This window comes from Nelumbo nucifera, chromosome 5 (genome assembly GCF_055504915.1).
Source record: "Nelumbo nucifera cultivar China Antique chromosome 5, China Antique-T2T, whole genome shotgun sequence".
Classification (NCBI taxonomy): domain Eukaryota; kingdom Viridiplantae; phylum Streptophyta; class Magnoliopsida; order Proteales; family Nelumbonaceae; genus Nelumbo; species Nelumbo nucifera.
This window is the reverse complement of record NC_142653.1, coordinates 82,631,463-82,642,231: the sequence shown is the minus strand read 5'-3', so window position 1 is coordinate 82,642,231 and position 10,769 is coordinate 82,631,463.

The window sequence follows — 10,769 nt, the reverse complement described above, 5'->3', positions numbered from 1 at the left end:
GAAGATGGAGACGGGAGGAGAGAGATATTTGATTAGGAGCCAGCCTCTCAGCCGGCACGAAACAACATGACGTGGTCCCCATTTTATACCACAGAATTGAGCTGAAGGGAAAATGGTGTTTTACGAAGCAAAAACAGTACAGATTCTTCATTCTTGTCGATCATAATCACAAATAAATGAATGTAAAACTGAAATGGCCGGGTGCAAATTTTGCACCAGATCCAAATTTGAAGTATAAACAAATAGGGAATGCTATTGCTAGCACCGTTATATATATATATATATATATATATATATACAATCTTGGGTTTGCTAGTTGGGTCAAGTCTAGAAATTTCCAGCAGCACAGTATTTGCAGGATCGATCAAAGGAGTCATTGAATTGTTCTTCACAAGAGAAAGATTGAAGGGAGATTCTTGACTAGAAACGAGCTCGCCGTGTGTTCTGGTTGTAGATTCATCCGAAAATAAAATAATTAATCTGACTGTAAATTAAGAACTGTGGATATTTTCTTTTAGCTCCAAAGTATAAAAAATTTATTAAGAATGAAATCACTAGATCAAATACATATAGGCACATTGCCCGTCTTATCCCTAACCCAATATGAATTCAGATTTAATCCTCCCAAAACCATTTCCACACAGTCTTTACAGCCTTTTGTGGCCGTGCATTAAGAACATCCTATGCTTGTATATATATATTTAATTTATGCAGAGACGTTCTCAATACACGGCTGGAAGAAGCTGTGAAAAGAGTGTGAGGACTAAATCCGACTTCATCCAATATACTATATCTCACTCACCCGATGCTGCTTGATGGAAAAATTTTTTGACCCAACAACTTGAATCTTGCTCTACATGAATGACTTGTATTCCACGGCCAACTTTTAAATTAAAAAGAAAATTAGAGGACTTAAAATAGCAATTCAATAATAAAAAATTAAAGAGAAATTGTCTAAAATTCATCATAATTTCAAACCTTTCAGGTATTCCGATGTTAGTGACTTTTTATTTTCTCAAACTCACAATCCCTTAGAGCAATCCGTTAAAACATTTTATTGACAGAAGTTGTGTACATCAGCATAAATGCAACTTTTATGATCAAATTACCCCTGAATGGCATATCAGCCTTACTAAACATGTTTTTATGTTGGCCTTTTTTTTTATTCAATACACCTTTGTTCTACCAGACATCTGATAGAAGTAGACGTTGAGTCCAATAGGGCCACGCATCCTCTTCTTGACCATAGATGTCTTCTTGATCTTTGTTCTTGTTGCATTTGAAATTAAAAAGGATAAAAAGTGACAATTGTGTTGTGCAAGTTGACATGGAGCATTAGATGAGTTTGATTGAATCAAAAGCGTTCTTTTTTTCTTTTTTTTTTTCTTTAAATTTGAAGCTCCTTTTTTACTTAAATATGTAAAATGGGTAGAAAACCTTTTAGACTAAAATATTTGAGATATATTTTTTCTGTTTTTCAATCAAAATTTTGCTTTATTTTCCATTTACAACAAGACAAAGGGTAAAATAATAATCTACCACCAACATCGGTTAGTCTATATATTGTGATCAATTTAGTAAATATATGAAAGGAAATTCTTCTTGGGATATTAATTTAAAAAAGGGTACCTCATGGGCAGGGAGACGTATCCTCCACTTCGGAGATTTACTGAAAAAAGGCATTAGGAGCCAAGTTGGTAATGGCCGAACTATTAGATTCTGGAATGACAAATGGGTAATCCACAAACCTTTCTCAGAATTAATTTCTAATGAAAATGAGGAGAAAATGACAATATTATGGTTTCGGATATGATTGAATTAGAGAGGGAGTGCTGGTATGAACCCAGAATTTGAGCAATTATTCCTAGAAAAAAATCAAATCCATATTTATTTCTCCTAACCAGATTGAAGATAGAATTATATGAGAGGGAAACTCTACTGAAACATTTACTATTAAATCAGCTTATTTTCTGAAATGATCATCTATTTTAGGGGCTAATAACACTACAAATTGGCTTAACATCATTTGGAACATTAAGAGCCCACCAATGTTCAAAACCTTTCTCTTTTTTTTTTTCTTCCAAAATAAACTCCCTTAAAAAATGCAGCTTAAGCTCAGTTTGGAAGGAATACAAATACAAACATATAGAGTGTGAGATCTTATCTTTTGTATTACTTTGTATGAATTTGCACTGTACATATTTGTATTTGTATTCTTTTTAAACCGAGCCTTAGGAAAAGAGGTTTTAATATAGATGGATCATGTAACTATTGCAACGAGGAGGAAGATAGAGACCATATTTTCAAATTCTGTCCTTACACATGTCAAATTTGGACTATTCTTAGTGACCCGTTAGAAGGCCCTAAGGATAGTGATCAAACTCTACTTGACTGGTGGGTCAGACATTCGAAAAAAAAAAAGGGAAACTAAAATCTCCTAGTTAAAGAAAAAATCACATTCATTTTGTGGGCTATTTAGAAAAATTGAAATCAAAAAATTTTTAATGACATTGCGATCCCCCCTCAAACAATTCTTGATCGAGCTCTTCATGCTTTCATGGAAAACTTGGAAATAGAAAAAGTAGCCTGATGAGGGCGGATTTGGCCTTCCAATGACATTGTGACACATGGCATCTTGGAACAGCTGGATGACACATGGAGACCACCTAAGCGATGACTTGGAGTCCTAGATCACGGTTTCTCTTCGCCCCGACTTGGCAACCTGCCTTCATCGCCAACCTGGCGACCTCGACCACAACTTAGGTCGGCTAGAAGCACATCGTCCAGGGCCGACCTGTAGCACCTTGTCACAGGCCGAAGTGACCTCGATGCGAGGAGTGACCTCCCTCGAGGGCATGCCAGCCTGATTGAGGTCCAGATGACCACATGTGAGACATGCTTGCCGACAAATTCGGCATGCATATCCCGACACTCCCACATTTCACGGAAGTTGGCCCACGTACCAAACATTCCGGAGGGTGGTCAATGTGCATGGTGGTTATCTCCGGGGATCTCGGACCGGTTAGGTGACCTCCCAGAAATCTCGGATGCGGTGCGTGAAACCCACACCAAACAATGCCTATATAAAGGCACCAACCCCAATGACACAGGGAGGAGGCGAGTAAGCACATTCTAGCTCTCATACTTTCTGATTTTTTATCCCGCGATCTACTACGAGATTACTAACTTAATCAACGGAGTGACCTCACCGGGTTAGCCACCCTAGGTCCTCTAACATTGATTCCTTGCAGGTTTCTCTGAAGAGCTACTAAGCTCGGCAATCAACCTAGCTCGACCCCCAATCTACCCCCAGTTTGGCCTAGTCAGCTCGGCATCAAAGTCCTCATCCGGCAAAAATCCTCCACTTCGGCCTCTGATTTATCGATCACCTAGAAGTAGTCCAAACAACAGGGTGTTGCCAAAAAACCCTTCATCAATTGGCGCCATCTGTGGGAAACACTACAAGAAGCTAAGTTCTCACCTTCTAAAAAGCTAAGTCCTCATCTTCCAGAAAGCTAAGATCTTGCCTTTTAAACATCTAAGTTCTCGCTCTCTAATTTCCATTTTTTATGAACTAAAAAGCATTTTTGCGCAGCACTAACATCCAGAACGAATATCAATTACTGGGGGGCAAGAACATTTGTGATGAACCTTGAGAACTCCCCTGTGACAATCAGACAAGTCCAAGCTGAACCCAACATTCCCAGTCCCCCAGATAAATACACCGCTATCGCATGTGAACGCCCCTCTCCCCGCGATAGATCCATCAGCGGTTCCTGTTGGGATTGAAGCGTGGCAATTCTATGAGATGAAGCATGAATTTCTAGATCTGTGCATGGGAGAAGCTTGATGTAGACAGTAGCAAAACAACCTCAACTCATCCTCAATAGCAATAAGCTATGACGAGGCCTCATCATCCCCGCTTCGCGAGGTCACCTCTACAAGTCAATCTCTTCGTGGCTCCCACCGGAGCCGGCGGCCAACAGACTGCATGGACGCCCTTGCAGGTCGAGCCTTCCAAGGCTCCCGCGCGAGCTGGCGACCTAAAGTTAGTAATGCTGCCCCCGCAGGTCGAGCTCCCAGTGGCTTCTTGTAGGAGTGGATGACCGGCGTCACTATGAGGCTAATGCAGTGCAGCCGTGGCCCCGAACTTCCGACTCACGCCAACAACAACTTTATGTATCAACAGCCATAACAAGGGGGGGGGGGGTAGAACATGTGCGTTGTGGTCTCGCAAGCACTCACCCAAGAAGATAATCCCACAGGATGACGTAAAAGTAGCCATATGAGAAGTTACTACCACCTGCTTAGGCAGAAAGGTCAGGCCGCACGTCGGCTAAATGATATTATGGGGAGTGGACTATGAGTCGCTCCTAGAGTCCAAGGGCCACGATGTCGAACAAATAGAGACCTTGGCGCTAAACATGAATAAGACCCAGTCGCCTCTTCGACATGGGCAACTTAAGATCCAATCGCCTCTTTGGCATGGAACATAAGACACAGTCACTTCTTCGACATGGGCGGAGTAAAAAAGCAGTTCGTGTTCAGGCCCATCGGTGTGCAAACAGGTCGGGTACATACAGTTCCACCTTACCTTCATTGGTGTGCATAAGAAGATAGAAAAAAAGAAAGAGAGAAAAAGAAGCAAAGGAAGGAAGACTAGTTCAACATGAGAAAGAGAAACAAAGGAAAGACTAGTTTGCTTTCAGCACTATGATAGACGCAAAGTTAGCCGATCTCTTCACAGTAGACCACCACCTCGGTTTCAGGCTCCACATCGAACTCACTGGCTACTCTCTTGAGAACCAACTCAAGGGACACTGTGCCAAAGTCTACCTAGGTGGAGCGACCTGATAAAGCAGTCACACAGAACCCCTTCTTGAGGATGGCATGATGGGCTTTGCTCTTGAGGTACTTAGTTGGATTGCAGAATCCCTTGATGGTCGCATCCATAATAAGGTAGATGTCCTCGGGGTACCTATTCCACTTGGACTCTTCTGACCTGAGAAGCAAATTGGACCGACGCTTACGACTACAAGCTTATCGAATCAGCCATTTCGGGCCAAAATGAGCGATCTACTCCCTTCGCCGAGCTACTTTTAGCTTGGGAATGGGGACAATTGATGAGGGTGGATTTGGCCCTCCAATAACATTGTGACACATGGCATCTTGGAACAGCTAGATGACACATGGACACCACCTAAGCGATGACTTGGAGTCCCAGATTGTGGTTTCTCTTCGCCCCGACCTGGCGACCTGCCTTCACCGCCAACCTGGCAACCTCGGCCACAGTTCAGGTCAGCTAGAAGTAGTTCATCCAGGGCTGACCTGTAGCACCTTGTCACAGGCTGAAGTGACCTCGACGCAAGGAGCGACCTCCCTCGAGGGCGTGCCGGCCTGACTAAGGTCCAGATGGCGACCTGCGAGACGTGCTCGCCGACAAATTCGGCATGCATATCCCGACACTCCCACATTTCACGGAAGTTGGCCCACGTACCAAATGTTCCAGAGGGTGGTCAACGTGCATGGTGGTTACCTCCAGGGATCTCGGTCCAGTTAGGCAAGCTCTCAGAAATTTCGGATGCAGTGTGTGATGCCCACACCAAACAATGCCTATATAAAGGCACCAACCCCAACGACAGAGGGAGGAGGCGAGTAAGAACATTCTAGCTCTCATACTTCCTGATTTTTTTAGCTCGCGATCTATTACGAGAGTATTAACTTAATCATTGGAGCGACCTCACCGGGTTAGCCACCTCGGGTCCTCTAACATTGATTCATTGTAGGTTTCTCGGAAGAGCTACTAAGCTCGGCAATCAACCTAGCTCGGCACCCAATCTACCCCCCAGCTCGACCTAGTAAGCTCGGCATCAAAGTCCTCATCCAACAAAAATCCTCCACTTCGGCCTCTGACTCATCGGCAACCTGGAAGTAGTCCGAACAACAGGGTGCTGCAAAAAAATCCTTCATCACAGTCATAGATACCTTTCACAAGATTTGGAAGCCCATCATATGGTTTCTCCGTCTCAAGACAGCATAAAAATCAATTTTGATGCTTATCGTATCATAGATGGTCATTGTATTGCTGCTTGTATTGCCTGCCTGTAACCATCTTGGCCGTATCTTGGAATGCCAAAGCTGTCAAGATTAGATATTGTACAATCACCTCGATCCCGTTTCACTTCCATCCCTAATTCAAAATTATATCGAATCGATTGTTAAGAAATAAGAAGTTGATTCGGGTACAAGTAGGAATGGCAACGGGTAAGGTGGGGACGGGGAATCAAAGTCTTCATTTACCGTGATTTTTTATAATGTCAATCATTTTGTTTTTTGTTTTTTATCTTATTTAAAAATAAAAATAATTAATTAAAAATTATAATTATTTTAGAAAAGATTCAAGTATATTATTTTTTAAAATATAAATATATATATTTATATAAATATATGTGTAAATATATACATATATTAGTGAAGAGCCCACAAGGCGGGGTTTCTGTGGGAAAGGGGGTGCTCTCTCTATTCCTATTCTATCCCCGCTAACGGGGTGAAAATTTCTCTATCCCCATCTCTACGAGGAAAAAATCATCCCCATCTCCGCTCCATTCGGAATGAATCCCAAGAAAGATCAGAAAAATGGAAAAAATTACCATTCTTAAGCACGCGATTATGATATGAATAAACACAAAATCACTGACAACGGAAAACAAGGAAAAAAGAAACAATATGATATTTGAACATGCATTTGGCCTAACTTGATTTGATTTTTGACAAAGACCTGATCAATAGGCATAGGCAAAAGCGATATCCCATCTGGGTCTAATAGTGGACAAAAAATCAAGTCAGGGCGGCCGACCTTAGGTATAAGTCATAAGTGGAAATCTCGGCGACCTAGCTATAGCTGACTTGAATAAGAATATCGGTGACTCCGAGACAAGACCAGGGTTGTTCGGCCGGTTGTCCGTAGCCCCATGAAGAAAAAACATCAAATACTACATTTACACGCTTCTACCGTTTGATTTGGATTGGTGCCAATTAAGCGACCATCTCTCTCTCCACTACTAGGATTATCCGCAATTGTGGCTAGATTCTTGCTAATCTATTTGTTTTCATGCCCATTGAAAGGAACGCTGATGGCAAGAATTTTCTAAGTCGTAGCTCTTCAATTGAAAGGAATTCTGATACCCCATTATCCCATCCTATTTTTTTTGTTATTGGGCAATCCTCTCCCTTGCTTCTTAAAATGGATAAAATGTAAAATATTTTGCTGGTTGAACATTCTTACGTTTGGTGTAAATATTTATTGATGCAAAAATATATTCATGGAGTTCAACATCAATCGATTGGTTTAAATGAGAGAACAGTTGTTGTACAGTAAAAGGTATGATCTTGGTTTTTAAAACCGAATTGGTGACCGAACCGGTTAGGGGTCCGGTTACCGGTTCGAATGGTCCAGACCATTCTAACAAAATAAAAAAATAAAAATTTGAAAAATGGTCAAAATGGTTCAAACAGTTTAAATGATTAATCGGTTGATTTAGCAGTTTATGGACCAAAATCAACGATTTTGAGAAAAGAATGGAGGTGACCGATTTCTAATTTTTCGTCTAGTCCGATTTGATTTTAAAAACCATGGGTATGATTGTTGATATAAATAATTACATCAATTTTATCGATATAAAACTCTATCATAAGTGGAGTTTACATCGATTATATTTTAAAAATACACTCAAAACAAACACCGACAAACGCCCTTGCTTCCTACCATGTCATTCCAAAACAAACCTAACTTGCACTTAATTGTTTGTGAAGTTGGATTGTGCAGCGAAATTGGAATTGTCAATTTCCTCTTTCTTAATTTGAATTACATTTTCTGGGTCAATTATTTTATTCGGTGTTGAGGAATTCTGCGTCTTAATAAAATGGAATAGAATCCCAAAGGGCCTAGTCATTTCATTTTATTGAATAATTGAATTCCAATTTTCCAGTCAAAATCCAAATACAATGCCTATTGGAAACATAGATATGGTGTCCGAGTTCTAAGCACTACCATAGGCCATAGCCATGGTTACATTACATGTTACAACCATGCATTACAGGGGTACACCGCCTCAAGCCAAACCTGAAATCAGCCCACGTACGGAGCTACCTTTACACATTAGCTAGCATAATTGTTACAAGTTGGAATTTTCACAAGTTACAAAAAATGCTTCACCTCACCTCTGAAACTGAAACAACGCACAATACATTAACACAAGCCCATCTATTTACATATATAGACATAGACCATGATATGATGCTACTGTGGAAAAGCTAGCTAGCAATCATCTAGCGAGGAAGCAAACGAACAGTCGATAGATGCATTTTAATGGTGGCAAAACCTCCCCTCCCCCTCACATATGCCTTTTAATGGGAGGGCTCTGTGTAACAATGAAATTATACACCCCAGGCATCTATTTGTTCAACTCATGGTTTTTAAAATCGGACCAGACTGGATGGTTACATCAGAAAAATCGGGAATTAATTATTTAATCGGTTCTGTTTTACCTCAGAATTGTTATTTTTCAAAAAATTGTTGATTTGATCAGCAAACCGTTGATTAGGGCGGTCGAATCGTTTAAATCATCTAACGGTTTGACAGTTTTTTATTTTTTTTAAATATTTTTATTTTTTGTCAGAATGGGTCATCTATTCTGTTCGAACATTCGGACTGTTCAACTCAGAAACCAGACCCCTGACCGGTCCGTTGCCCGGTTCGGTTTTAAAAACCTTGGTTCAACCAAGTAAGCAAAATGCATAATGTCCAATGAATCAGCTTAGGACTGATGGTTGTGATGATACAATGTGAAAATCCAGGAACTCTTGCCAAGTTTGGACATAGGGCCCAAACTTCTTCAACAACCCAAAGTGGAAGCAATTTTCTACCACAACTAGAATTGCTAATAATCAAGAGAGATTAAGAAAGAGTGTTATTATGCTGAGAGGGAGAAATGTTCTCAGTAGTTGAAGTGCACTTCTCAATATTTTGGGTTCTATTTATAGACCATTTTATGAATGTTGGGTTTGTTCCAATGGATAAGAACTACCCACAAATCTCTCTAAACAGTTGGGATTAACCTCCACTAGGATGAGACACTTGTCTCTGGTTGTTGAGACATTTTCTCATCCAACAACTACTCTAGTGGACCAAGTTTAAAAGAGATAAGTCAAAACAAATTTTATTTTATAGGAAAATAATAAATAATAATAATAATAATAATTGAAAAGAGGTGTTGATTGTGTGTGCATGTTGATCCACATAGAGCAAATACTCCATCGATCGTGTAGTTATTCCCGTTGGCCTACGGATCATCCCACACGTTGAGGATGATAAATATTGAGGGCCATAGGCCACTCGGTTCAACAAAGACTGTATGGCACAGTTTCATAGCTTTGAGGAGATCTAATTTGGAATGGTAGTAGTTTCTGCAAGATATTCACTGATGATTTTTATGATGCTTCAAATAACAAAGCTCGTTTTGGCCATGTTATAAGCTCTAATAATAAGATCTCCTCTTTGCAGTAGTAAACAAATGCATGGCCACCAACCCACATGATGTTGAGTATAGAGGAATGCTTGAAGCACCGAAAGCTTCTACTAACCCAGAGAGCATGGTTTTCAAAATCGGACTGCACCGAATGGTCGGATCGAAAAAAACGGAAACCAGTCAGGTGACCGGTTCTGTTCTTTCCCAAAATTGAGATTTCTCAAAAACTGTTGATTTTGGTAAGCAAATCGCTGATCCAAGCGGTTAACCGTTTGAACGGTTTTGACAATTTTTTTTTTATTTTTTTGTCAACCGTCAAACGGTCGGCCCCCCGATCGTTTGACCTAGTAATTGGACCCCTTATCGGTTTGATCTCTAGGTCGGTTTTAAAAACCATGCTAGAGAGAGATTGTAGGTCACTCGCATCACAATAGTGTAACTCTTTCAAGTAGATCTTGACATCTTTATTTTTTTATTTATCAGCTCTATTACACAATACACACAATGTTATCACTAATTATCACCTTCCTTCTTCCATGGAGTTTATCTCATCCTACAATACAATTAACAGAAGCTGAAATTAGCAAGTACATGTAGCATGGATCAGGAGTAGATGTGATTGGTAGCCCTAGAGTTAGGATACCAATTCTCAAAGGCTGATGTAGTGTGAGCTTGCTTGTTGTTGGACTTAATACCGACTAGCTCAAAATATTGAAGGCAAGTTGCTGCAATGTGCCCTTTATAACCACATAACTAACAAATAACTCCAGGGGTTCAGATATCAGAATTGCCATTGTATGGCTTCCGATTGTTGGAGTAAAAAGGCTTTTGATTAGAATCACCACCATGATTTGATCGAGGCTTAGTCATTTGTGATGGAGGGTACTGATGTACTGTGGGTCTTTCTTCTTGTGAGCAATAAACTTTGAATATCTGAAAAGGATAAATTATCAAGTTTGGTAGCAACAAATAAAACAAATGTATCGTACTCTGCTGGGAATCCTCCAAGAAGATAATGGATCAAGTCTGGTTTAGAAGTAAGATAACTGGATGCGGCTAAAGAATCAGAGAGACCTTTAATTTTTTGAATATAATCAGATGTTGACAGATTTCCTTTCTTAAGGTTGGCAAGTTCAAGTCCGAGAAAATAAACTCGAGCTTTGCTGGTTGAAGAAAAAAGAAAATATAGTCTATCCCATACCTGTTTGGACGTAGTGCATCCTACAATCTGTTCAATTATAG